Here is a 26815-nt window from a genome sequence, read left to right as displayed (position 1 = left end):
ATGCGAGAGAAAACTGGAGCTCCCATAACCAGGGGAAACCCATGTTGTCACAGGGAGAACAAGCAAACACCACACCGACAGCACTAGAAGTCAGGATCAAACCTGGGTTGCTACAGCTGTGAGGCAATGCTCTAGCAGCTGTGCCTCTGTGCCACCTAGCACCAAGTGGTGATGGGAGAAACAGGGAAAATTTAAAATAGATAGTGGACCAATAACTTGTATGGTGCTAGTGGGAGATCAGGATTTGGTGATGGTTGGGAAGGGGGCAGAGATCAAGGTTTGATGGCAGATTGGGAGCACAGGCTTGAGTCTGAGCTGTAATGAAGGGGAGGGTCAATACAGTGTGGTTGGGAGAGACATAATGGTAAGTAACTCACTTGGCTGGCAGATATCCAAGTCTGCCACTGTTGGAAAACCAGTGTCCTGAGAATGCACATCAACACTACTAGCAGGACAATATGGTTCAAGTTTTCCTGCAATTTTTCATAAGAGCCTGACACGGTGCATGATGCCATCCCGTGCACCTGATACAGAAAATGCATGAGTGGCACAAGGTTGAATCACACCCAACAGTTCCCACACAAATTTCTGAGTGATGTGAAATGGCTTGGAAATGATTGTAATTGCACTTTTGGTGGAAAAAGTAAAAATAAATTTTCCATTGTATAATGCTGAAAACAATGCATGATTTTTCATCTCTCAGCATATTTAATTTAGTATAAACAGTTATAAATTAGAAGACTATAAAGCTAAACACTCTCAATTTTCATGAAAAATATTTGAGCTTCTCACTGTTTTCTTCGAAACTGTAACTCTTCATCCTTTCTGTCATGCAAATGAATCTACCTCAACATGGGATACTTTCTCACTGTGGGCATCTTCCTTCCCCTGCCACACCACCATCTGACCACCACCAACCAAACCCTGGTAACAATGGTATAGGTGAGGGATTGGGCAATAAGATGAAAGGGGAGCATGATCACACTGTGCTCCTATGTTCTCCCATTCTCAACCTCAGATGCTTACCTACATCCCTCATTTTTGGTCTCCATTTCTATCCTTGCTAATACAGATTCTCAATCCCATATGCCATTACCTTTCACATCTTTGTTAGCCACAAGTTAGTATACTTAAGGAGGAAAAAAAGGGATAAGCAAGGTAACAGCAGGCCAGTGAGCCTTACATCAGTGACAGGGAAACTATTAGAGAAAAGCCTAAAGGAAAGGATTTATGTACATTTGAAAAGGCAGGGGCAGATCGGGGATAGTCAGCATGGCTTTGTGCGAGCAAAATGTTGCCTCACTAATTTGTTTGAGTTTCTTGAGGAGATAATTAAGAAGACTGATGAAGGCAGGGTAGTAGACATTACCCATAGGGACTTTAATTAGGCATTCGACAAAGTCCCACATGGTAGGCTGGTCTAGAAGGTTGAGGCACATGGGTTCCAAGGTGAACTGGCTAAGTGGATTCAAAATTGGCTTGGTGCTAAAAGGCAGAGGGTAGTGGTGGAGGGCTATTTTACTGGCTGGAAGCCTGTGTCTAGTGGTATACCACAGGGATGAGTGCTGGGACCTTTGCTGTTTCTGATTTATATAAACAACTTGGATGTGAATGTAGGAGATATGATTAGAAAGATGACATGATAATTGGTGGTGTGGAGAACGAGGAAGGTTGTCTCAGGCTACAGTGGGATATAGATCAGTTGGAAGGTTGGCTGGAGTCATGCAGATGGAATTTAATCCTGACAAGTGTGAGTTTATGCATTTTGGGAAGTCAAAGGGGGTAGAACATTTACAGTAAGTGGTAGGGTGCTAGGAATATGGCTGAACAGAGAGACCAAGGGGTCAAAGTCCATAGATCCCTGAAAGTGAGGACACAGGCAGATAAGGTGTTGAAGGTGGCATATGGCATGCTTGCCTTCATTGGTTCAGGCATAGAATAAAAGAGTTGGGATGTTACATTGCACCTTTACCAAATACTGGTTAGGCTGCACTTGGAGTATTTTGTGCAGTTCTGGTCATCAGACTATAGGAAAGATATGACTACGCTGGAGAGAGATGATTCACCAGGATATTGACTGGATTGGAGGACTTTAGTTATGGGGACAGATTGGATAGGCTGGTTTTTGGTTTCACTGGAGCAAGGAGAATCAAGTTGTGACCGAAGAGAGGTGTAGAGACTTTAAGAGGCATAGATAGGATTGAAAGTCAGAATCTTTTGCCATGGTCAGGGTATCAAAAGCAAGACCACATAGGTTTAAGGTGAGAGAAAAGATTTTGAATGTGGATTTAAGGGAATAAGTTTTCTTTCTCACACAGAGAGTTGTTGATATCTGGAACTTGCTGCCAGAGGTAATGGCAGAGTCCAATACAATTTCTATGTTTAAGAGACATTTAGACAGGGACTTAAGTAGGTAAGGCAATAAAGGATATGGACCTAATGCAGGGCAAATGGGCTTAGTACCGATGGACAAAAAGGTTGGCACAGACATAGTGAGCTGAAGGGCCCATTTCTGTCCTGTATAACTTTACAACTACTCCTATAGTATCATACCAAATACATCTTGAAAAAACAATATAAACTAAAACTCTATGCATTCTATTTACCTTCTGCTCTTTCTACAAAAAGTTCTGCTGAGCTGCTGTAAATTGTCTGATTGAAATTTCTCAATTCTCAGTTGAAAATTATATCTTTTTAAAACACATCAAGGGAAACAATCTAATAATTTTCTACCACAACAGGAATATTGTAAAATCTTTATGCAAATATACCAAACCTGATGACTTATTTCATACATGGCATTACACTTTTTTTAAAAAACACTACCGTCAATTGAATATATAGTACATGTTATAGTTTAGTACGTTGTTCATTCACTACAGCCTAAATGAAAGATTGGAGAGCAGGAAATGCTGCGCTTATTGATCAATAATTTTGCAAGTTGATCCCTTTTGATTTGCAAGCAAGAGTACCATCCTTACAAGAAGCCACCTCAGCTTTTTAATGTTGTAATTTAAGTTTCTTGTCTATTTACTGCAAATGAAACCATTTATCATGTGGATGGTGCAGAAAAATCTGACTGACTGTCACTTTGCTTCACTAAACTGGTGTGCAAATATTTGTGAGCACAGCTCAAATTATCTGATTAAAGGGAAGAATATCTCGAACTGCACACATACTCCATGGTAAAAATCAACATGGGTATTTCTTTTTAAACCACATTAAAATGTTAACTTCCATTAAAATACACCAGATGTTTGTCATTGCAATTTTATCCTCCATCCTTCCGTGCAAATCCTTTTCTGAAGGCACTGACTTTTGGAAACAATGACACAGAACCAAGCTTGATCCCTTAATCACCAGCAAAGATCACCAAACAGTGAGTGGGGCCATGCAACCACTTTCTTCTCCCTTGCTCCAAGCTGGTGAGCCAAATTTTACCCTAATTCCTATCTGAGTTGAAGATTAAAGAATTTATATGAATGTACCACATACAATGCTCTAAGGCACAATATATAAATGTAATCAGTCAGAAATAGTTATCTGACCAAAATAAACCATATCAGAAGAGGTAATCAAGTGCTTGTCCAAAGAGGTAGGGTTGAGGAAAGGTGGTGTTGAGAGATTTTGGGAGGAAATTTCAGAAGGTTAAAGCCCAAATGGTGGAAGGTCTGGCTGACAATGTTCATACAAAGATGCCAAAAAACATTTACTAGGTGTTAGATTTTCTGCAGCATTTAAAGAACAGAGGAAAACTTTTCAAAGAGAATTCTAGAGCTTCAGATGATTGAAGGTATGGCCACCTGTGGGTGGTTGGGGAAGGAGTGGGTGGCAATAGAAGCAAAGACATAGTTGGACAATGAGTTCTCATTATGTAATAAACTCAGATGTTACAGAAAGAGAGAAGGCCAAGGCCATAAGAAGAATTGAATAAAAAATATATATTAAAATAAAGTCAGTGGTAGACTGGGAGTCAATGCAGGTCAACAAGCACAGAGTAAAAAGGAAATGGGAATGGATAAGGGTAACAGAGGGTAGAAGAAAGAAAGCTGCTCAGGAGGACACTAAAGCAGTCATAGAGCAATACAGCATGGATACAGGCCCTTCAGCCCAACAAGTCCATGCTGACCATGGTGCCAACCCAGCTAGTCCCAAATTACTGCGTTTGGCCCATATCCTTCTAAGCCCCACCCTTCTAAACCCCCCAAGTGCTTCTTAAATGATACTATTGTACCAGCCTCAACCACTTCCTCTGGCAGCTCATTCCCTATACTCACCAATCAACAATCACGTCTGGTGATAACAAAACCATGGGTCATGGGCTGAGGCAGGATAAAAGGTGAGTGATATTGCATGAGTGAAAATGGTTTTCTTGCTTATGGAGAGGAAATGGAGTCAAAAGGTCAGATTCAGGTCAAATAGGTGCAGGTACACATTGGATAGTGCATACATCTATTGAGCAATTCGAGAGTTCACTTTGTTTTATACATGGAAAACAAAGACAACTCCACCTGATTGGTATTGGTGGTTTTTTGCTACTGAATGGGTACTCTGCTAGAAAGAAATGTATTACTTAATTCAATGACATGCACAACTATACAAATTTCTGCAAGTTCTAAATGAACACAATGAGAAATATAGAGTAAACTGAATTAAGAAAAAAAAGGGAAATCAAAAAAGACAACAAAACATATCTTTTTTAAAAAATCCTCGATTCAAACCCAATGGAATGATATTTCACATCTCATAGTTAATTTTCAGAATTTCATTGGCAGCCAACACATGCAATAAAATAGCCATTTAAAATGAGCAAAATAAATTTCTGTGACAAGTTTAGTCTACGCTCATCAAAGAAATAGAGCAACTTCATATCATTCAATGACCAGGCAAACAAAGAGATGCAGTTTTCAGGAAACTATGAAATGGTACAACTTGATTAGCAATTTTTGGATAATCATGTTTAACCACATACTTGCACTTTGCCTGAAGCTGCTGTGCAGTTTCTGAATAAATAATTGGGAGCAGGTTTTTCTTTATGTTATTCTAATATCAAATTTGACCCCAACACTTCAGGAATAATTCATACTCCTTCAACAATGGATGCCACCAGAAATGATCACCATTTTCATGTAATGCAGTTGCTTCAAACATTTTTCCAATTCATTTTGAAATTCAGCAAATCCCTTAACACCATTACAGCTCATTATTTGGAAATTTATTCAAGAAACAAGGTAGTTTAAATTCTTGAAGCTCAAAATCCTGTTGTACTATTTCAGCAATGAATTACGTTGCCGTCAAATTCACCTGTCCATAATCTGAAGATGTCAATCTACTTAGTTCACGTAACACTCAGAAATTTCATTTAAACCAATTATTAGCTTCTTCACTAATGCACATCTTATTCATTTCAAAAAAACAGGGAAATTCTTTTTTTCTTTCTTCTTCTCTTTTCACTGCTGACTAGTTTGATGTATATTTCACCTTTATTTATCAATTCCAATATTTCCAGCCTTTTATTTCAGAAATCCAATTTATAGAGTGCACTTTTTCCAACTTAAACTACCATTTTGTACATTTCATTCTAACTGTCATAGCCTATTTCATATAAAACTCTGATTTGTTTATGTTACAAACCTAATCTGCAAATTCATTTTTTATTGGGTATAAATCTTATCCCTAGTCCTTGTTAAAAACCTGATAATCAGTAGTTCAGTCACTGTCCTAAAGGCCCTGGCATTACCTTGCATCAGCACAATTAATTTTAGATCTCAATTGATTAAACTGAAATCTCTCCTTTAAAGAATTAATTGAACTTTGACAAATGGGCAACTGATTTGCTGAGAGTTAGAAATTCTGTCAAGCTTCAAAATAACTGGTTTGAAAATCATGAGCAGACTGAACATTTAATCATTCAGTCACCATTTTGATTGGAATAAAACCATCAGACTTCATTTAATAATCAGTTTACATGAAAACGCATTAGTTTTTGGTACTGACTTATATGAAGCAGGTAAAATTTGCCCACAGAGTGGTTCTGAGTAAAGCTTTATGTTAACTATATGAATATAGTTTTATGTTACTTCATGGATTTTTTTTTTAGAAAGAATATTAAGAGTTAAGTGAGTTAGGGAGTTCTGTACATTCAAAGTGTAAGTGCAGTGTCTCAGTGTATATGAGCTCATGGCTTTGACCAGATATTTATCTGAAATCGGTTGCAATTACTGAAAAAAAATGAATTTTAACGCAAGCACAGTTTAGGGCCAAGACAGATCTTGCAAGTTGATCTTGGCAAGTTGATTCTTCATTAAAATTCTCCAATGCAAATTAACAAATTCTAATGTGAAAAGTGAAAAAGCAGCCTGTCTGCATAGTAGGTCTCTCAGAAGAAACTGAATATCTGCGAAAGCTCCATCTCTGACTGCAGAGGTCACAAACCTTTCTAGACCTGGACATGAACTCAATGCCCAACATGATTAAGATAAAGTCTAGAACAAATAAACAGCATGAAACATTTTCTATGAGCTGCAGCAGTTGGAGAATGTGGATCTCGTCTGGCGTAACTAAAGGCTACTGATTATACATATTCACTAACAACCATTTCCAATCTGGATACCTACATCATTAATCTCAAATACACTGTCTACTGAGTCTTAATATCTGGAATTTACTCCCTTCAACAATGGAAGGGCAGAAGGCAAACAGGCTACCAAGTATTGATCTCTGGTTTATAATACAAGCGTTCAAAATTTAGAATTATCAATTGCTGCCTTTCCTTTGGAACAGTTCTATTGCCCTGTTCCTCAAGGAGCACTCTGGCCTTAGCATTCTCACTTGCTTCCACCTTCAGGTCAGGTGATTACACAACGTTCAATTCCATGTGCAAGCCCTCAGGCAAAACAGAAGCTCACGCCTGCATGCAGCAAAACCCAGATGCCATTGAACCATAGGCTGCTAAGTGACAGGTAAGTTATGCCACAGGAGTAGCAGCAACGACCATCTCCAACAAGTGACATAGGCTAACCACATATCTGTGACATTCAATGCTTCCCCACCAACAACATCCTGGAGTTCAGTACTGGAAATGCTGAATGCAGAAACCCAGCAGAACCAGCTACATAAATACTATGGCTGCAGTGCAGGTCTGAGGTTAGTTATCTTGTAGTGAGTTACTCAAATGTTGACTCCTTAAAATCTTTCCTCTATCTACAGGCAAAAGTCAAGAGCATTACAGAATACTCATCACTTGCCTGGATAAGTGTTGCTCCAATAATTCTCAAACAGCTTCACACTATCCAGGACAAAACAGCTCACTTGACCATTCACTAACCTAAACATTTATCCACTCACTACTATCACACAGTGGCTGCAATCTGTGCCATCTACAAATTTACTCACCTGGGCCACTCCAACGTGACTTGACTATCTGAGACCTCTACCACCAAGGGCAACGAGGGTTGCAAGCTTATGGGAATAAGCCCCACTGCAGGTTCCACCCCCCCCCCCCCCCCAACACTCCCACATTCCATTAACACCATTCTGATTTAGGAAGATATGGCTGGTCTTCCACTGTCATTGGGTCTAAATCCAGGAATTCCCTGTGCAAAAGAATTCTGGGAGTACCTACATCAGAAGAGCTGCAGTGATTCAAGATGGCTCACCTCCACTTTCCCAAGAGCAATTAGCAATGGGGAATAAATGCTGGTCTTGCTAACAACATTCAGATCCCAGATATCTCTGTTGAACTCGATTGCTTCCAGCTTCCAATTTCCTTTTGGCAACCAAATATCTCATCTATAGCTTTCCATTCTTTTCTCAATTTTTGTTTTAAAGTCATAATCACTCAACACAGTATCAGCATGGCTGCATGAATTTCTTCAATGTAGCTTCCTTCCTAACCACTGAGCCAGAGATACATTGACCCAAATCACTAATAATGCTCATTAGAGCACACAATCATTCTTCACTCCTCACTCTCCTCCCATTCATGGATGAATTACTCTGAAGTGCTTCTGCACTTAAAGCACAAGTTCCTATTGCTGCTGTCATAAGCAGAAATATGCCAGTGGTTGCAGTTTGCAATGTTGTGAAGGATTCTGAAAAGTTAGAGCTTTCAAAGACCTCAATTTTTTCATCCCAAATGATATTCTTTATGGACAAGCTCAGTTTTTAAAAAAAATTTGCAGGTTTGCAATTACTTCCTGTGCTGATTGAAGAGATAGTTTGCATTCTATTAACAAGCTTGCAATGTTTTGAATTTTGCTCACTGCTCTAGACATTCATTGACAAGTATATACAGGATATGCACAATCCATTAACTGAAAATACTTCCACGTTACATTCATTTTTAGGATATAGGCATCACTGCAAGGTCAGCACATATTTCTCAATCCTAATTGCCCTCAAGATGATGGCAGTGAGCCATTACTTTGAATCACTGCAGTTCTTCTGGTGAAAGTACTCCTCCATTGCTGTTAAACAGCGAGTTCCAGGATTTAGACACAGTGGCAAAGGACCAGAAATAGATTTCAAAGTCAGGATGCCTTACGATTTGGAGGGGAAGTTGCAAGTTATGGTAGTCACATACACTTACTGCTTGCCTTCTTGGCGGTAGAGACAGTGGGATTGCGGGAGTTATCAGATGAGCATGGGCAAGTAGACAGTACACACTGCAACCACTGTGCACTAGCAGAGTGGGTAGTGAAAGCTTAGGGTGCTTTATGAGGTTCAATCATGCAGACTGCTTTGTCGTGGATGGTACCAAGCCGGATCTGCTCTAATCTGGGGAAACAGAGCATTTCTTCACAATTCATGGCCTTGTTTTTTTTTTGGGGGGGGGGGGCGGAGATGGAGGTGGGGAAGGAAGTGACAAGATAGTCAGCTTCTGACCCACTCTTGTAGCCTTGCTATTTGTGTGACTGGTCTAGTTGATGACACCCAGAATATTGATGATGAAGAAAAATATTCATTCTTTTAATTGAATCATAGAAAATAATGTGCGTGCTGTCAAAATCCAAGTCATTTACTCGAACACAATATTATTCTTTTTCTACACCATGAAATATAATTTTTCAAGTGTTTATCTCAGGTCCCGCCAGACTTCCTGATTCAACTTTAATAGGCACATTTGGTCTTAATAAGTAATTTTAACTAATGGAAACTGTTCATATGAGAATGTCCAATTTAGAGCCTGCTGGTACTTAATATGCATGCATTACATGATTAAAAGCACAGAAATAACCTTCTGAAAATGATCCACCACATGTAGTCCATATACTGTACATGGTGCAGTAAACCATTGCTTCTCATTAAGTATCTTGCTAAATTGAATTATGAAGTGATTTTACTATCCATTAGAGAGCAATGATTTAGATTCAGGAACAAATGATGTTTGTGTCCAAGATCATGACATTTTACTGCAACGATTCACATTTTATCCCAGATACAGTGTGGACTGCAAAACAGGTTTAAACAGAAATTCTAAGTGAATGCCTAACTATCTAATCTCTCTGGTATCATGTAGCTCAGATCAATTCTAATCCACCTTGCTGTTGTTTCCCATAGATACCATATAAAAATTAGTTTTGCTGCATTTTGGGAAAACACAAACATCAACCTTTACAAAATCCTGGATGACTGCAGCTTTGAAACCACAGATTTTTAACCAATTTTGGAATTCCAGGAAAATATATAGGTTTGTCCATGAAGTGGATTTTATTTAATACCCTGATAAATTGTTTCCCAATTTCTCACTCACTTACTGGAGTACATTTGGAGAATATTGTTGTTGCTATGCAGGAAGATGACAACAAAGCAAGCAACAAAAACATGGAGACACTAAAATTGTGGAGAAATAAGGGGGGGGGGGGGTGGTAACAGATAGAAAACTACTAATAATGTACATACTTCAAAATTTCAATGTTTTACTTCATACAGCTCAATAAGAAAATAGAAACAGTTTCAAATGAAGGTAAGGTAATACAGTGGTTAAAATTACTGTGCTAATATTCAAAGGCCAGGACTAAGCATCCAAGGTAGAGCTCAAATCCCATTATGGAAGCCAAGGAATTTACATTCAGTTAATTAAAATAATCTGGAACATAAAGTTGGAACTAATATTGATGATTAAAAAATGACCGGATTGTTGTAAAAACCTAGCTGTTTCACTAATATCCTTCTGGCAAGACAATCTGTCAGTCTTACTTGGTCTGGCCAACATGTGAAACTAGAGTCACTATAATGTGATTGATTCTTAACAGACTTTTTAAACAGGCTGAGAAGTCTTTCGATTCAGAGGCAATTTGGAAAAAGAAACGACATATACTAGCCAAGCCCACCCTGCCATATTCCATGAATGAATGAAGAAACTGTCAAATGCAACACATCAGCTCTGGCCACAATTGACATTCACTGGAATTCAACCTAATACTTTATGATTACTGATCTCTTATTGTTTTTAGCAGCTAAAATGAAGTAAGTAATCTTGGCCCCTTAAGTTCACTGCTCACATATAACCTGTGGGAAAATAATGTAAATAGACAAGTCCCAAGGTTAATCAGAGGCTAATTGCTGAAGAAAGTTTACGAAGAGCAGCAGCTGCGGGCAAATCCCAACTGCTTGCATGGAGCAAAGCAAGGATATCAAAATCAGCAAAACCAACATGAAATGGTTTCTTCCCTTTTTTCAAGTTTACAATCATCACATTTCAAAACACTAATGAAGTGCAATGCCTGTGCTGATATGTGACAGGTGCACATTAGACATAAGACTTCTTAAAATGTCTTTTATATAACTGGAACAAGGTTGTTCTTAAGCAAACAACAAAACATTATTGAGCAAGTTCACACAACTGATCATTACACCGCTCTTCTATTCTCTCCATTACCATCGGATTAACAATTACTTTTAACCTATTCCATATGAAGACGAGGATCATTTTAAGCAATTTCAGTCCAGGTTAAAATCCATGGGCAGTTTTCCTAATGGGGAGACAGCTAATACACCACCAATCAGTGCAGCACAAAAACAATTTAAATATCACTCTTCCACTGTGAGCAGATTCTGGACGGAACGGACTAGCTGCCAGCAACGGCAGTTTCACTTCCCCTAAATCACTCATTTACATCCAGCCAAAACTGATCCAGGAGCAGACTCAGGGATAGGAGGGTTTTCATAACCCTATTGACCTGATATCTTTCTGCTAACTTACTTCAAATTGGCAGGGAAGTTTCAGCAAATTCATTGGGAGCTTTTAAGAGGGGCTTGGATGGGCACATGAATGAGAGGAAAATAGAGGAATATGGGCATTCTGTAGGTAGGAGGGACTAGCTATGTCATCACAACAGTGTGGGCCGAAGGGCCTGTTCTGTGCTGTGCTGTTCTATGTAACTTCATGTCCTTACCAAGGCCCTGGCTAAAATGTCAATTAGCTCCTACTGTTGTAATTAGACCCCAGTTCTTAAATTCATGAGCTTCATGGCTGCTTTAGTAGGATCTATGTCCTTCTGCAGACTCAAATTGGAAAAAAGGCGAGTTCCTGGCAGTTAGGTCAATGATTCAATTTTAAGTTGCCCACTCTCTGGTTTAAAACAGCACAGTTCTCACTTACCTTTCCACCATTGTAATCATCTTCAATACCTGTGTACAAGTGCTACATTAGCAACATCTGTAACGTCACATTTCATTGAAAGTGTTCCCTTAGGAACACTATTTCCCAAAATCCAGCTTTTCCCAAAGTCCAGTTTTTGAATTGATGTTTTTCTCTGATGAGCAGCAAACATGAGAAAATGACAAATGAAACCTAAGCATCAGTTCTGAGGAAAGATCCTCAACCTGAAATGATAACTTTGTTTCCCTCTCTGTCTGACATGCAGTGTTTCCAGCAATTTTCTGCTTTTATTATCCATGTATTAATGCTCTTGCCAGCTGCTGTAAACTGCAGCAAACACAAGAGTGTCCCTCAGTTAGGCAATTTACAAGAGACTACAGATGCTGGAATCTGGAGCAACAAATGAGATGCTAGAGAAACTCAACTGGTCAAGCAACATCTGAGGAGGGAAACTGACAGTGCATTTCATTTGTGACGCTAATAGTCCCATCGCCCACTTAAAGTTGGATAGTTTGGTTGGCCCTGGGAAACACATTGGCTCAGGAGAAAATGAGCAGTCCCCAAGCAGCCAATAGTTTGTCATCATATCAGCAATAAAAGGATTTCCTGATCTATTTCAGAACTGATCCTATTCTTGTTAAAAAATATTTTATGAATAATTTTGTGAATAAAAGCTTAAAACTGACAAGATGTTAACCTTCACTTTCAGCATTGAATACCACTCAACAGGGAGCATGCTTCAAAGGATGACATAATGTTTTATCTTCACCTCCACCACAGTTACGGTGGTTATCTTCTATATCAGGTATCAGCTCGGCTCACTTGCACCTCTGGGTCAGGTAATTACAAATTCCACTCAAGACATTTATGAGCAAAAACAAAATAACTCTGGTGCAGCGCAGAGTATCAGCAACATTGTCTGTAGTAGTTATTGGTAGTTATAAAAAATCTCACAACATTATGTCAAAAACTGGGGGAGTTATTCCTGTACTGGCCAATATTTATTCTTAATCCAACATTACTACTTTGTATTAGATGGCCATCGTCACATTACTGATGGAAACTCGCTGTGTGCAAATTACTACACAGGCTACGCCACAAGGTACTTCATTGACTATAAAATGCTTTGGAGAGACTATATCTGTTTGAGAGACTATACAAATGCACATCTCTTCCTGTCTTTTCTGGTAATGGAATTAGAAAACCATTTAATTAGAATTAGAACACCATTTCTAACCCACAATAGCCAGAGAGATTCACAAAATGTGGATTGCATTCTAAAATTTTCATTCACCACATTATGAGAACACTCAAGAAATTTCATTTTCTTTCATACTATTTTAAATGTGCTGGCTAGGGCATCTGCTTTAAATGCCTAGTTTTCAGCTATTATTAAAAGGAGCTTATATTGTACTTTAACATCAATGCATCTGCTGTACTAAAATAGTACACAGAGAAAATAAAATTCAAAGCATTTCTGGGTACAATGTGACCATTGGAAAATAATTCACATGTGCAGTGCACAATGCAACTTCTAAATAGTTCCAGAGAACTAAAATGTGACTCCAAAACCAAAGCTGGCACAATAATTACAGGGTAAGGGTTCAAATATTATTCACATTTAACTTCAAATGCTAAAAATACAAATGAAGTCAGGCAGCTTCTGTTGGGAGAGAAGCAGAGTTAATGTTTCAGGTGAAGAACCATTCATTAGAACTGTAAGATGTCCCTCACTAACAGCATTTAAGTAAACCACCTGCCAAGAAAAAGTGGTCAGGAAAAGAATAAAGGGGCAAAAGGAGGTGGAAGTGGGAAGAATTAAATATGACTTCTTGTAAGATCTTGTAAAATAAAAATCTTAAAAATGTTCATTAAAATGAATCAAAAATGGCCTTCTTTAAGTGAAGCACTAAAATTCAGTACTAGCTCCTAATTTATCTATATCAAACACAAACACTTGGAAATCAGTCCACCATTGTTTAACTGCTCTGCTTTTACTAAGACATTTTTCTTTAATATGTTGATATAGATATTTTTATTCAAACATACTTCAACCTTCAGAGCCAAATGCTTCTTCTATAGTAAGTACAGGATATATTGTTCTGTTTCAGTGGCAATTAACATCCCTGATCAAAAAATCAAATGCACATCATTGTATGCATACTTGGTGAGGAGACTAAAATTGACTATCATTCCCTATCAATCTGAAGGTGGTACTGATGTGTCAAACACACAGCACCTACGATTCAGCACAGAGAATTGTAGATCATTGTATTATAAAAATCTGGAACTAAATGATTTCCAGACATTTAACTTCCTCATAATTACTTGCAACTCTTCTCATATGGTCACTGCACCTGTTAAGTGCAGCATACGGGCACATGTCCCAAATTCCTTCAGTCTTAGTTTGCAAAGCAGATTCCTAATTGATGATATGCCATGTGTGTCTTGATCTCAAGATTCAAAATTATTGTACCAACATGCATAAAAGTACAATAAGACATTTTAATAATTTGATTTCTGAAAATAAGTTCTTTCCACTATCTGCTTGATTACTTGAACTCAGTCTTAGCTAAATGATTTACTTTTATATATGCACTTGAATGGTGTTTTGCTTAACTCCCCTGAGTATAAGTTTCTCTTTTAGTTCTTCAAGACTTATCCCCTTTACTCCCAAGACTCGGTGGTCTTTCCTACACCTTTATCAAGTCTGAATTCAATACATTTGCATGTAATCTGATTACACAATTTAAGCCTTGTGATAACTTTAATATTCACACAGTTGTATTTTCACAAATATCATGTGAATTGTGGCAGAAAAATACATGCTAATATTTCCTTCCAATCCATGCTGCAATGGAATAGCTTCCAATCTTCTTCAATGTCTTTCTCAGAAAACTGGAGGATTCTGTAATGCGAATTACATGCAAATGCACGTTAAAACCGCTGCACACCAATTTCTTCTCATCAAACAAGGTGCATATCAGAGAGGATAACAAATGAAACTTAAGCTATCACGTAAGTGGTTTCTGTCTGGAAGTGATAGCTCAAAGTAGTGTTTTTGCTATTTCAGAACTCATCATTAATTATTGCTAGACTCTCAAGTTATGTGACAGTGCCCGTCTTGAGTATTATGTCAACCATGTTTTTGGGACTGTGGCTCACTTTGATATGCACAAGTACAATCAGAATAAAACTATCTACAAGCTGCAGTGATTCAAATAAGATAATTCACAACTATTTTCTTGAATACAATTTAAGATACTAATTAAGCATTTGCCTTCTCATACAGCAAAACAGGCCACGCCTGCTACCTGCTAAGTTTTCCATCTGTAATACGAATTTTTTCTCGCTCTCCACAGATACTGCCTGAGGTATTGGCATTACATACATTCTCTTTTGGCTTCAGGTTCCAAAGAAGTTCTTCACTACATTTCACAACTTTAATGTATCCCATTATTCATTTTCTCTTTCTCCAACTGGTCTCATTAATAGATTATTAATAAGATGACTCAAATATTGGAGTCACTTGGGCAACCCTTGCCTCACCCCTTGTCCCATCCATCCCTCCCCATCCGATCTGCAACTTGTTTTCTCACATTCCCAGTTCTGGTGAAGGAACTTCATCAAATTTTAATTGTTTCTCCTTCCATAGATGTTGCCTGACCTCACCAATGTTTCCTACCTTTTCTATTCTTGTTATAAAATACAATGAAGTTGCAATTCATGAAGAAATAGAAAAGTCAGGGTGAAAGCATTATTACGTTTGAAAACACTTTACAACAATAATGAGTCCAGTCCAGGTTTGGTACATACCAAGAACTGAGCAAAAAAGGCCTGTCCCCAAGTCAATATCCCCATGTGCCCAGTACTAATTAGTAAGGTTGGAATCTGGGATTTGCACTTTAGCATTACTTGAAATGATGACCCCAGAATATAGTGGAAATGATGGAGCAGGGAAGGGATGATGAAGTAGAGAAAGGAAGGTGTCATGGTGTTTCGGAACCAGAGTCAGCAACCAGCAGATGAATGGTTCTTTAGAGTAGTAACTTTGTTAAGCAAGCACAGATATTTTCAGATGAAGTAAAAGTTTGGTGTTATTTCATTTGTGTCTCTTGCTGCAGATAGTGCTGTACTCACTTGGAATCTCATATGGAGCTTCCCATTCCCAATCAAGCACCTCATCCTGTCACTGATTCAAGCAGTTTCTAGATGTCCTGCAGTACCTTGGATTCAGAAAACTTAGTGCATGTGTAATACATCTGTAAACAGATGATTCTGCTCAAGCTCAGATGGAAGAATCCAATTCTGTTCATATTACAACAATTGTCCTTATTCAATTGCCTCCTATGTTAATTTGAGCAAAAATATATTAAAAGCTGCATGCAACAAAAGATCTTAGTTTTTCACTCAATAAATAGTTATTACAATGTCTTGTTTATAAACTTGGACACACAAAAAAATTAGCTTTATGTATTCTTCGTTTCCAAACTAAATGCTGATTTTTATAGTTTACATAGTCAAATTATTTTGTTAGCTTTTTTTTAAAATTGATGTCTTCTGGCATTTAATATTCTTCCTCCGTTTCGATAAGCTTAAAAGTGCACATCCAAAGCAGCATATATTACTTAATATTTAATGCATGCCTAATAGACTCTTTTGGTTGTGGGCAGTGACCTTGAGTAGATATACTTCTAAGAAGTCAGAATGCAAACAGAATGACCCAGGGGACAGTGAGGGGGACATTTCCCATTCAACTTGTACAAGTGTTCTTAACTGACCAATTTAATAATTCAGAGATGGCCAAGGAAAATTATTTCAATTCGCTTTATTAAATTGTGAGGGTAATTCTGACAAAAGACCTGCAGTCTCCCCCCCCCCCCCCCCCCCCCAGGTAGTTTAATCTACAAAGAGTCACAAAGAAGAATGAATGTGAATTATAAATAGAAGACGACACTCATACTACATAATTAAAATACACTTTAAAAATGACTTGCTCATTATTAATTTACATGTCTTATGAGAAAATATGGGACATGAATTCCACATGTTTGTGCAAAAATTCATATTGGATATTCCCTAATGGTGGAAAATATTCTTAAAAATCAGCTGCATAAAAGCAGGGCTAATAATTTGTCAAGAATCACTTGGAAATCAATATCACTTTGAAATAGTCCTGCAATTTATTATTACAACCTATATCTAAAAGGATATTCATTCATTATTGGTATTTTTAATTACTTCTGTTGCTTAAACATTTTGATACATTTAACTCACAATCAAAATTCTGTAGATGTTAAAAACTTGAAATAAAAACACCAGAAATACTGAGCAGGTCAGTCAAGATCAGTGAAGAGAAAAATGTCTGAAGTTGCAGCCCTTTTATCCATTACCCAATTTTCCCTCACTTTGCTCTTTCATTCAAGGCCATTATGACAACTAAAATCTATTAAATTTCTATCTGGCATTCCTTGAAAATGTAATTTTTGTCAAAGAAAATAACCAACATTAGCAGATTTGGTCGAGTTGTAACTGTGCAGTACATCTCTTGGATATACTTGATTGGTTTTGTAGTTCAAAACTATTCATCAGTTATGCAGAATTCTTGATGCATGCAATCACAGCAAGGAAAAGGTCCCACTATATCCCAACAAACTAGTTACTGTATGTATTTCAAACAGGGTATGATACTATTAGTCCATTTGTCTAACGTGTTCATGAGGCAACAGTACACTTTGCATCTGTTGAGCTACAACCTTGAAAAAATAAATTCCTCTTTCCTGGATTCTGCCAGCATTAGTTCAAGGCTTGAAAGGAGGATTTATTTTTTGGGGGTAAAACCAAACAATATATTCAGAATGTTTAATTGAAGAAGAAACGCTGTCCTATCCAAACACAGATAGTGCTGCAGATTGTTCCTTTTAGGTTAGATAATATCTTGAATAATGTTTATGTCAAGGAACCTTGTGATTCTTGCTTCTTGAAAATTTCAAGAGAATTTTTCATATTGCTAAGATCCTGTGGATGTGAAACTGGTAAATGATAAATCTACATCACTGAGGCATGAACTAACGCTATCAGAATCTAGCAAGCAGTAGTCTGTACCATTGGGTTGGTTTTAATTTGAGCCTTATATTGCAATAATAAACTCACCCCAGTGCAAAAAGATTTTATTTCATGTCATTAAATTTTAAAATTAATACAAGTAATATAATGCAAGGTTCACTTAATTAAATTACAAAATTGCTTTATACCCAGGGAAAACATGTTAATCAGTTCACATAACAGCTTTAATCTAGTTTCTAGTCATGTTACACAGGAATATTAGCAATACAATACCATATTTAGCAAGAAGGAAATTTTAAATTGAGTATTTTTAAAAAAACAAGCTTATGGATTTCTTCAGAAGGGTCAAGCTGCTTCATAGATTATGTTGACCACTTATAACAATTAGCTGAACAAACATAAAATCTGTTAATGCACTTTGAGTGTTACATTTAATATTCAAAATGTTAATGAAGCCGAGTGGCAGGCTTCAGGAAGAAACAGAATGGAGGTAAATTTTCAACATCAATCAGATGAAAGTCTCAGCCATCAAGACAAACAATCTCCATTAATGAGCCACATATAACATCTGGTGTTAGCAAAAGACAAGGAATGAGACTTGAGGGATACTGATAGTCATCTCAAGGAAGTCAAAGAACAAAAGAATGCTCTCTTGAATTAGAAAATAGAAAATACTGGAAACAGTACATCAGCAGTGCCTTTGGAAAGAATAACATTTAACGTGTTAAAGCCAAGATTTTTCATGAAAATTCAAAAAGGTTAAAGATAAAATATGTTTTAAGAGGCAAGGGGAGGGGAGGAAATAACAAAAGGGAGGGGAGGAAATAACAAAAGGGAGGGCTGTGAAAGGGAAAACACAAAAGCACAACTGAAAGCAGCTAGTGCCGTACACTCAGCTCTGCACAGTTATTCAATAAAATTATGGCTAATCTTTAACCTCAGTGCCATTTTCCTGTATTAACCTTACTACCTAAAAATCTATCAGCCTGTCTCTAAAGCCTTCTTGAGGAAAGAATTCCAAAGAGTCGCTACTCTTTGGGTGAAAAATATATTATGAAATTATTATCTTGGCCCCACATGGCCAACCCCGTAATATGGGGAGACTGAGCGATGACTTTATACACGTTTATAAAATTGTGAAGGACATAGATAGGATAAGATAGTCTATGTCTTTTTTCCTCAGAGTATTGGAGTCTAAAACTAGAGGACATAGGTTTAAGGGTGAGAAGAGAGAAATTTAAAAATCTAAGAGGAAATGTTTTCCACACAGAGGGTGGTGAATATCTGGAACAAGCTGCTGGAGGAAGTAAAGGAGGCAGAAACAATTACAACAACATTTAAAAGGCATTTGAACAAGTAATTGCATAGGGAAAAAAAGTAGAGGGATACAGTCCTAATGTGGGCTAATGGGATTAGCATAGATAGGCATCACAGTCAGCCTGGACAAACTGAGCCATAAGGGCCCGTTTCTGTGCTGTACATTTCTACGATTTCTCTCCGAATAGATACTGCCTGACCTATTGAGTATTTCCAGCATTTTCTTTCATTTCAGATTTCCTGCATTTGGAAACAAACTTAAATTATACCAATTTCAAATAAAGGGCTATAAGGTCTATAATAAAAAGAAGAGAACTAAGGAAGTTCAACACAGATGTAACAGGGGGACTAACAAGAGCAAAGATTAGATTAGGAATGAACATGAAAGGAAAAGAAAGGGCATTTTATAAACATAAATAGTTAAAGACTGGTAATTAAGTACAAAGACCTTCATGTGGAAGCAGAGGGCGTGACTGGCAAATGAAAAGAACTAAGCATGTGACTTCCTTGGGAGAGAGGATGCTGCCAGTCAGGAGTATTGATAGGTCACCAGTCATGATGGGATGCATCTTCGGTTACAGAGGGAAGTGAAATTGAAAATCACAGAATTTCTCTTCATAGCCTTCTATAATCATCCAGATGAGTCAAGGATCGCAAATGTTGCAACACTTTAAAAGTTGGGAGAATGATAAACCCAGCAATTACAGTATAGTCAGACAAACCTCAGATGGGAAAACTTTTAGAGATAATAATTTGTAACATGACTGGCATATTATAATAAATTAGACCAATAAAGTATGATTGCCATGCATTAGACTTGTTAGTAAAATTTAGATACCATAACATTAAACGGAGATTAATACATTGATACAGCTGAAGGACAGTACTGTTTTTTTCTTAAATTTAAGAAATCATTGTAGTGGGAGTGGAGAGATCACCAAGATAATGGAAAAAAATTTTTTAAAAACATGAAAAATAGAATTGGGCAAATAATAAGAGAATATATTTAAAGGGATATGGTTGAAAACTGATAAATTGAATATCTCCAAGAAAAACTGCCAGTGACACAATGGGTTCCTTTGTTCATGTGTCATTTTAAAATCAGTAACTTAAGATCTTTTACTTTTACATCAATACCAGTTAAAATAATGGAATCTAGATTAACCATAAGGATTACCAGCAGGATAATAACCAAGTACGAATCTACTTGGATTCATTTGTAAAAGATTGTTGCCTGACCGAATTCCTTGATACTTTTGGGGAACTAATTTCCCAAGTGAGTTGCTAAACATCAGCTAATGTGGCAGAAATAAAACAAAGCAAAAGGTAACTTTTAAAGAGAAGATGGCTCTGGTATAATCTCGACACATTTCCACAAGTGGCTCAGTGGTATAAGCTATCTATCTCAGGATGAGAAAGGAGATGGATGGTAGGATGAACAATAATGGGGGCTGGGCAAATGACCTAAAATCTAACCTTAAATGTTCAAAGGAAAATTGGTCTAAAGATAAAACATATAGACTAAAAAAAAGATGAGACACAGTATGACAATAGATTGGTGGCTAACAAAAAGGGGAAATCCCAAGGTCTTTTATAAGTACATTAACAGTAAAAGAGCTATCAGAGAAATAGTTAGTTTGTTAGTTAAAAATTGTGGTCATTTGGTGGAGGCAGAAGGCATAGCTGAGATGAGCACTTTGCATTTAGCAAAGGGAAAGATTTGGTTAAAACATTCATTTTGTTTTAGGAAAATGATGCTGCTGGGATGATGGATAAGGCAAAAGGTGATAAAGAAAATACGAGAAGGCTGACAGAATTTGAAGTGCACAAGTTGCCTAATCTACATGGGATGCATATCAGGTTGATGATCGTTAGAAATGGCAGGAGATACCGATTACCATCTTCCAATCCTCAAATACAGAAGTGGTCCCAAAAGACTGCTAATGTTATGCCCTTTTTGAAAAAGGAAATATGGCTAAACCTCTCAACTAGAGACCACCCAATTTAACTCTAGTGATGGAAGACCTTTTAGAAACAACCATCTGGAGGAAAATTACAAGTTACTTAGATAAATATTGATGAATAATATTGACCAGCATGTACCTGTAAGGGAAAACATGTCTGACTAATTTCATTGTGTCCATTAATGATGGAATAGAGAGGGTAAATGATGACATTGCATTTGATGTTGTGTACATGGATGTTCAAGAGGCATCTAATGAAGTGTCACATTACAACCCAGAGTGTACTCATGCTTCTGAAGAAAAACACCAATCATCTGCACCTTGTTCTTCAGCTCATCTCCCTCTGACTTCTGCACTTGTTCATTGAAACACAGAGCCAAAGATGAGTTGGTAGTCAGAAGGTGGCACATCTGACCTCCCACTCCACTGTTGGTTGAGCACAGAGCCCAGAAACTGAGCATAGACGTACTGAGCAGAGGATTGGCTGCACTTCATATTCAGTCCTTCAAGCTTTACATTCAGGATAGCTGACACAAGCAGCACAATTCTGAGTAATAAGGGAAGTACTTGCAAGTGGTTTACTGACTTTAATGCTTTTAATTAATTTCTTGTGATCTCAAAGATGTTAAAATAATTAGAACAAGAAATGTTTAAATTAGTCTATTTGAACAATTTTCAAATGTCTCAACCTCAACAGCCTCCTCTGTTCAAGGATAATTACAGACGGATGGTAAGTGCTGGTCTTGTCAGCGACTCCAGTATCCCATGCACAGGGAACCAAAAACGTGATCCACCAGTTGAGTACTTGGGCCACTGCGTACTATTTTAGATATATATTAGTGAATTGAACATGAGGATACAGAGAAGATAACATGAGACTTCAAAGCACAGCAAACACCAAGTAGACTTCAACCATCAAAATGCAGGTGGGTAGCATGTATAGGCATAATGGTAAATGAATTTCAAATCAAATACAAGTGTCCAGTGATAGATCCTGATAGAAAGTGTGAGAAGAGACATCACAAACTAAATGGTGAAAATAAAACAAAAAATGAGTACTTCCAGCATTTCCTGTTACAAACTAAATAGTGTAATTTTAAAAGTCATGCAAGATCAGAGACAATTAGGGATGCATAAATATTTCCAAGGATGCAGGTGTGATTAACAGTAAGGTAGATGGGATCCTGCATTTTACAAAGAAATGAATAGAAGGGCAAAATCCACGAAGCAATGCAAAACCAATAAGCAATAGATCCATATTTAAAAGTGAAAAACTATGCATGCCAACAATCTGAAAGGTTTGAAACAAAAGTAGAGAGTAAGATGAAAGCACACTGACTAGAAACCTTAACTCTATTTCTCTCACCACAGCTGCTGCTTTACTATCATGTGTTTCTAGACTTCTCTGCTTTTATTTTAAAACACATTCAGCCCTAGCTGGGGAACAAAGGCTTTGAAGAGGGTACTGGAGATATTTACTGGCACAGTTCCATGGATGAGTGATTTTATTACTTGAATCGACTGCAAAAAATGATTTTGTTCTTCAAGCAGAGAAAGAAAATGAAAGTGAGATTACAAAGTGGTAAAGCTATAAAACGAACCAAATGAGTTTGCAAATAGGGCCGAAGAGAACAAAAGCAGAGATTCATAATAGATCTATACAAATCATTTCTTCAGCTGCAATTGGAATATTATGTCCAATTAAGGGACTTCTCCCTTTGGAAGGTCAAAGTCAGGGTGCAGAAGAGATTTATGAACATGATATAGGGACAAATAGGTTGACTTACAAGGAAACTACAGAAATTGAAATTTTGATATACTGAAAAATTATAGGATTTTTAAACAATATAACTGTGGTAAAGATGCTTCAGTGAGCTAATAACACGCAAACGTTAAAACTGGGGGTGCAAGAAACCCAGGCTAGACAGATAGCATGAAGCTCCTGTTTCTCCAGAATAGGCTGTCAGCTGAACTATTTCCCAGCATGCTGAGTTACATCATGGGAACACAACTTTTAGTACTTCTGGCTTTTCCTACCAGTCATGTTGTCAGATCATAAAAAAAATGCTTCCCTGTGTTCCACTACAGAAAGAATAGGCAAGTGCATCTATGCTAAATGGATGATATTCTTTCTGCCCTAAATGGTTATTAATTCCTCAACAGGAATATATATTTAAAAATCTGAGTAAACAAAAACAATTAGAAGCTTTAATTTAAAAAAAACCCACAGTTCTCAATTATTCTACCATGAGAAGTAGAAGTACTGTTTATATCACCTCATAAGAGAACCATTTACACCATATCTGCATCATCCAAATACCTAGCATTCTGCTGTGCTCTGATCGCTAAAGCCACAATCAGTACCCCTCTAGACTGTAAGTAACCTGGAGTCTGACAGCTACATTTAATTTAATGTTCTTCAGGTCTGGGAATAATTGCCTAAATGAAGTTATCTATTTGAAGTGCTTGTTTGATTTCATTTTAATTGCATTAAGATTTTATGTAGCACTGTATTGATGAGATTATAGTTTAACACACTGGCTTATAGTAAGAGCTACCCATACAGACCATGTATCTCTTGTTCTTGCCTCACAACCAGCCACTTCCCTTACAGTGCTACCACCTGCACCAAACCCATTCCAGCTCCCCGAGGGAGATGACCATGCCTGATGGAGCCTAAAGGGAGGGCATATGTGAGACACCTACAAAGTGGTGTGCGTAACTGGCTAGTGGCAAGATGGAACAGTGTTCCCATGGTATTAGGGGACATGACTCTATGATCTATTGAAAGAAGCCATGATCTAAATGTTGAACTATACCCCCATACAGGGTCAAACCTAGTTTCTCAAAGTATTCATACTTTGAATAGTTTTAAGGAACAGAAACCAAAAAACTCATGTCCAGTTAGCGCTGTTCACAGAAGTTCACTTGATATTAGTTTAACTTCTATTGTGTACTATTACAACATTTAAGATCGTGCATCCACTATTCCACTTTGGTAATATTTCTGCTTAATATACTTACCTTTCTTGATTAAGAGAAGGCTGTTTGTTCTGCACTTGCAGGTTGCTGTGAATTGTCTCAGACTCTGGATGCCTGTGTTGGTTCATTAAAAAAAACATGCTTTAAATATTTGCAGATATCAAAGAAATCTGTCAGTGCCCAGGTACTAGATGTCTCAATAACCTATCAAAGCTCATGATTAAGTCATTATTTGGACACTTGAAATTAAAATGAAATCCAACAACCACATAATATTTCAGTGACTTGCCTGTTTATGGATTCCCTGACAAGCAGGAGGCTGTCTAATAAGATTGCTCCTGTTCAGCAAGCTTCTGCTCAAAATGCATTTTGAAATAAACTCATGCCTTGGATCTATTTGAAAAAAAAAGGCAGAGAGTCTCAAAGTATGATATCCTGGTACAGGTGGATTTCACATGAAATCTATGCTAACTAGTGATAAAGTTAGTTTTAACCTCCAAATCGTATTCCATATGTGAGCAGTGGCTTACTAGTAGCACTCTGGCTTCCAAGTTAGGCTTTGGGTTCAAGCTTCACTTCTTCAACTGGAATGGATAATCTCAATTTACACTCAAAGTGTGCATTGCCATTAATATCTTTTAGATGAGAAAAATTGTTGTATCGCTCTGTACTATTTACAGGAGAAGGGGAATAACTCCTGTTGTATGACCTAATTAACTGCCAATCAATGTCACTAAAACAAAAATTATCATAATCACATTACAGTCAGCAGCTTGCCGAGTGCAAATTGACTGCAGCATTTCTTACATCACAATCATGACTATAGGTTAGAAGTACAACATTGGCTGCTAAGTGTTTGGATTTTCCCAATGTTAAGAAGGTTTCTATAAAAATGCATTATGATATAGATATGTTTAAATTAATTTGCACTTAATGGGTCAAAACCTTGCCAATGTGCTAGCATGAAATGATCTTGCCAGTGATATTGAAAACATTGACTTGTTAGATTTACATTCATGTACATTTGATTTTATTGAAATATATATATCTACAGCCCAAAAGAAATGAGCATTAGTATGATTAAATGCAAGTATTGGGAGTCAGAGAATTGACAGGAAAGAAATTGATGAAAAATAATGTTTAATCTACAAACGTTCTCCTGATCAGCAGGGATTTGTGGAGTCATTACCATGCTTGAAGTCGCAGCAAAAACTTTATTCGTCATATATTGCTCTTGTCGAATGCAATAAAATATTATACTTTTGAATAGAATATGTAATTAATAAAAAAAATCAGACATAATCTATTTGCTAATATTACTGGTTTCAGCAATTTAAAAGTACCCAAAGCCCCAAGTATGTTAACTGATCATCAACCATTACAGTCAAGCTCCTTGACACTTCAGAGGAAAATCAAAACATTTGTATCCTCTATATCTGATCCATTAAAATTTACAAGACAAACCTCTTGCGAAAAGAAAGTACAAATAGAAGCTTGATAGAGCAGAAAATTGGGCATCTGAGTGCAAGCTGATCATGAGAGATTCCATCTTATTCCACATGTCATACTTTGTAAACACATCTTGAAAATATAAAAAGAACTTTATTTTAAAGCAAAAGTAATCAAATAACAGATACTGGACTCATTTTTCCAGCTTTTATTAAGTTATTAATTAGTTTGATCTCAATCATATACCCATTGAAGGCCAGCATGGTGTAGAAATTAACCATACCTAAATATGAAAAAGCAGAAGGTCATTGGGGGGGAGCAGGCAGAACACATCTGGTCACAACTGCTAAGAACCCTTAAAGTTGTACTTCAGATTCAACCTATAAATAGGTGGGACAGAATAGCACTGTACATGTGATCAAGAATGGCACTGTAAATATGATCCAGTGCCACAGTCTCTGTAGAATCTGAAAATTCTACCACTGAACATCCCAGGAGGAAGGTGAATCCACTCGCAGGAGATATATTCTCTTTGAATAATGTGTAGTCATAGAACCATGAATAGCAGTGACAGAGTTTATCAATGCATGGCCCAGAGAGCATCCAGACCTTGGAAGCCAAGAAGAAAATTTCTGTTTGCCTTTGCGTAGTTGCCAAGGTAAACAATAAAGTATGACAACATCTTAATAGGTTGTGTTGCCAAGGTGCTTTATAAATTCTTAATGCACGTTCATACACCACCAGAGAGAAATTTAGCAATTGCTGAGCTTCACACATTTGCAGAATTGTTCCATTTCCTTCTCTCCACTGCACACTACTGTCATATTGTATAGCTGCAGTACTAGCTTTAGAAGGCTAAAAGATGTTCTGACAGCACAGGTTTTCTTTCTAGATGCACCCATTATTATGCCACATGCTTTACTCAGAATAGTAAAAAGATTTTCCACACATTAATAACTCCCTTATCTGATTTTAAAATGAACTCTGTATTCTATTGTGATTAACATTATGGATGAGACTAATTAATTTTTCACTACTGATAACCCAACTTAAGTATTATGTCATTTTCTGTTACACGGACGAAAATATATTACTAAATAATTAATCTGACCTGGTCTTAGTTGGGCACCATTTTAACAATAATTTGGGTGGGGCAGGGAAGAAAGTAAAAAAAAAATCAGTAAAATTGTTCAGTTGTAATAAACACCTTAGAAACAAAAATAAAGAGAATTAATTATTTGATACCTGCAGTACATACACAACTTAAATGGATTTGTCTTTTTGTTTCATCCCAAAGCTTCTCTCTGTAGAGAGTAACCATAGAAACAGGACAAAAATCGATGAAGCTACACTTTCAAGACACTGCTTCAGACCTTATTGCCAGAAGAAGGTCAAATATATTGGGGAAGAAGACAGGGCACCTGGCAGGTGA

This window comes from Pristis pectinata, chromosome 6 (genome assembly GCF_009764475.1).
Source record: "Pristis pectinata isolate sPriPec2 chromosome 6, sPriPec2.1.pri, whole genome shotgun sequence".
Classification (NCBI taxonomy): Eukaryota; Metazoa; Chordata; class Chondrichthyes; order Rhinopristiformes; family Pristidae; genus Pristis; species Pristis pectinata.
Note: the sequence above shows the minus strand (reverse complement) of the source record.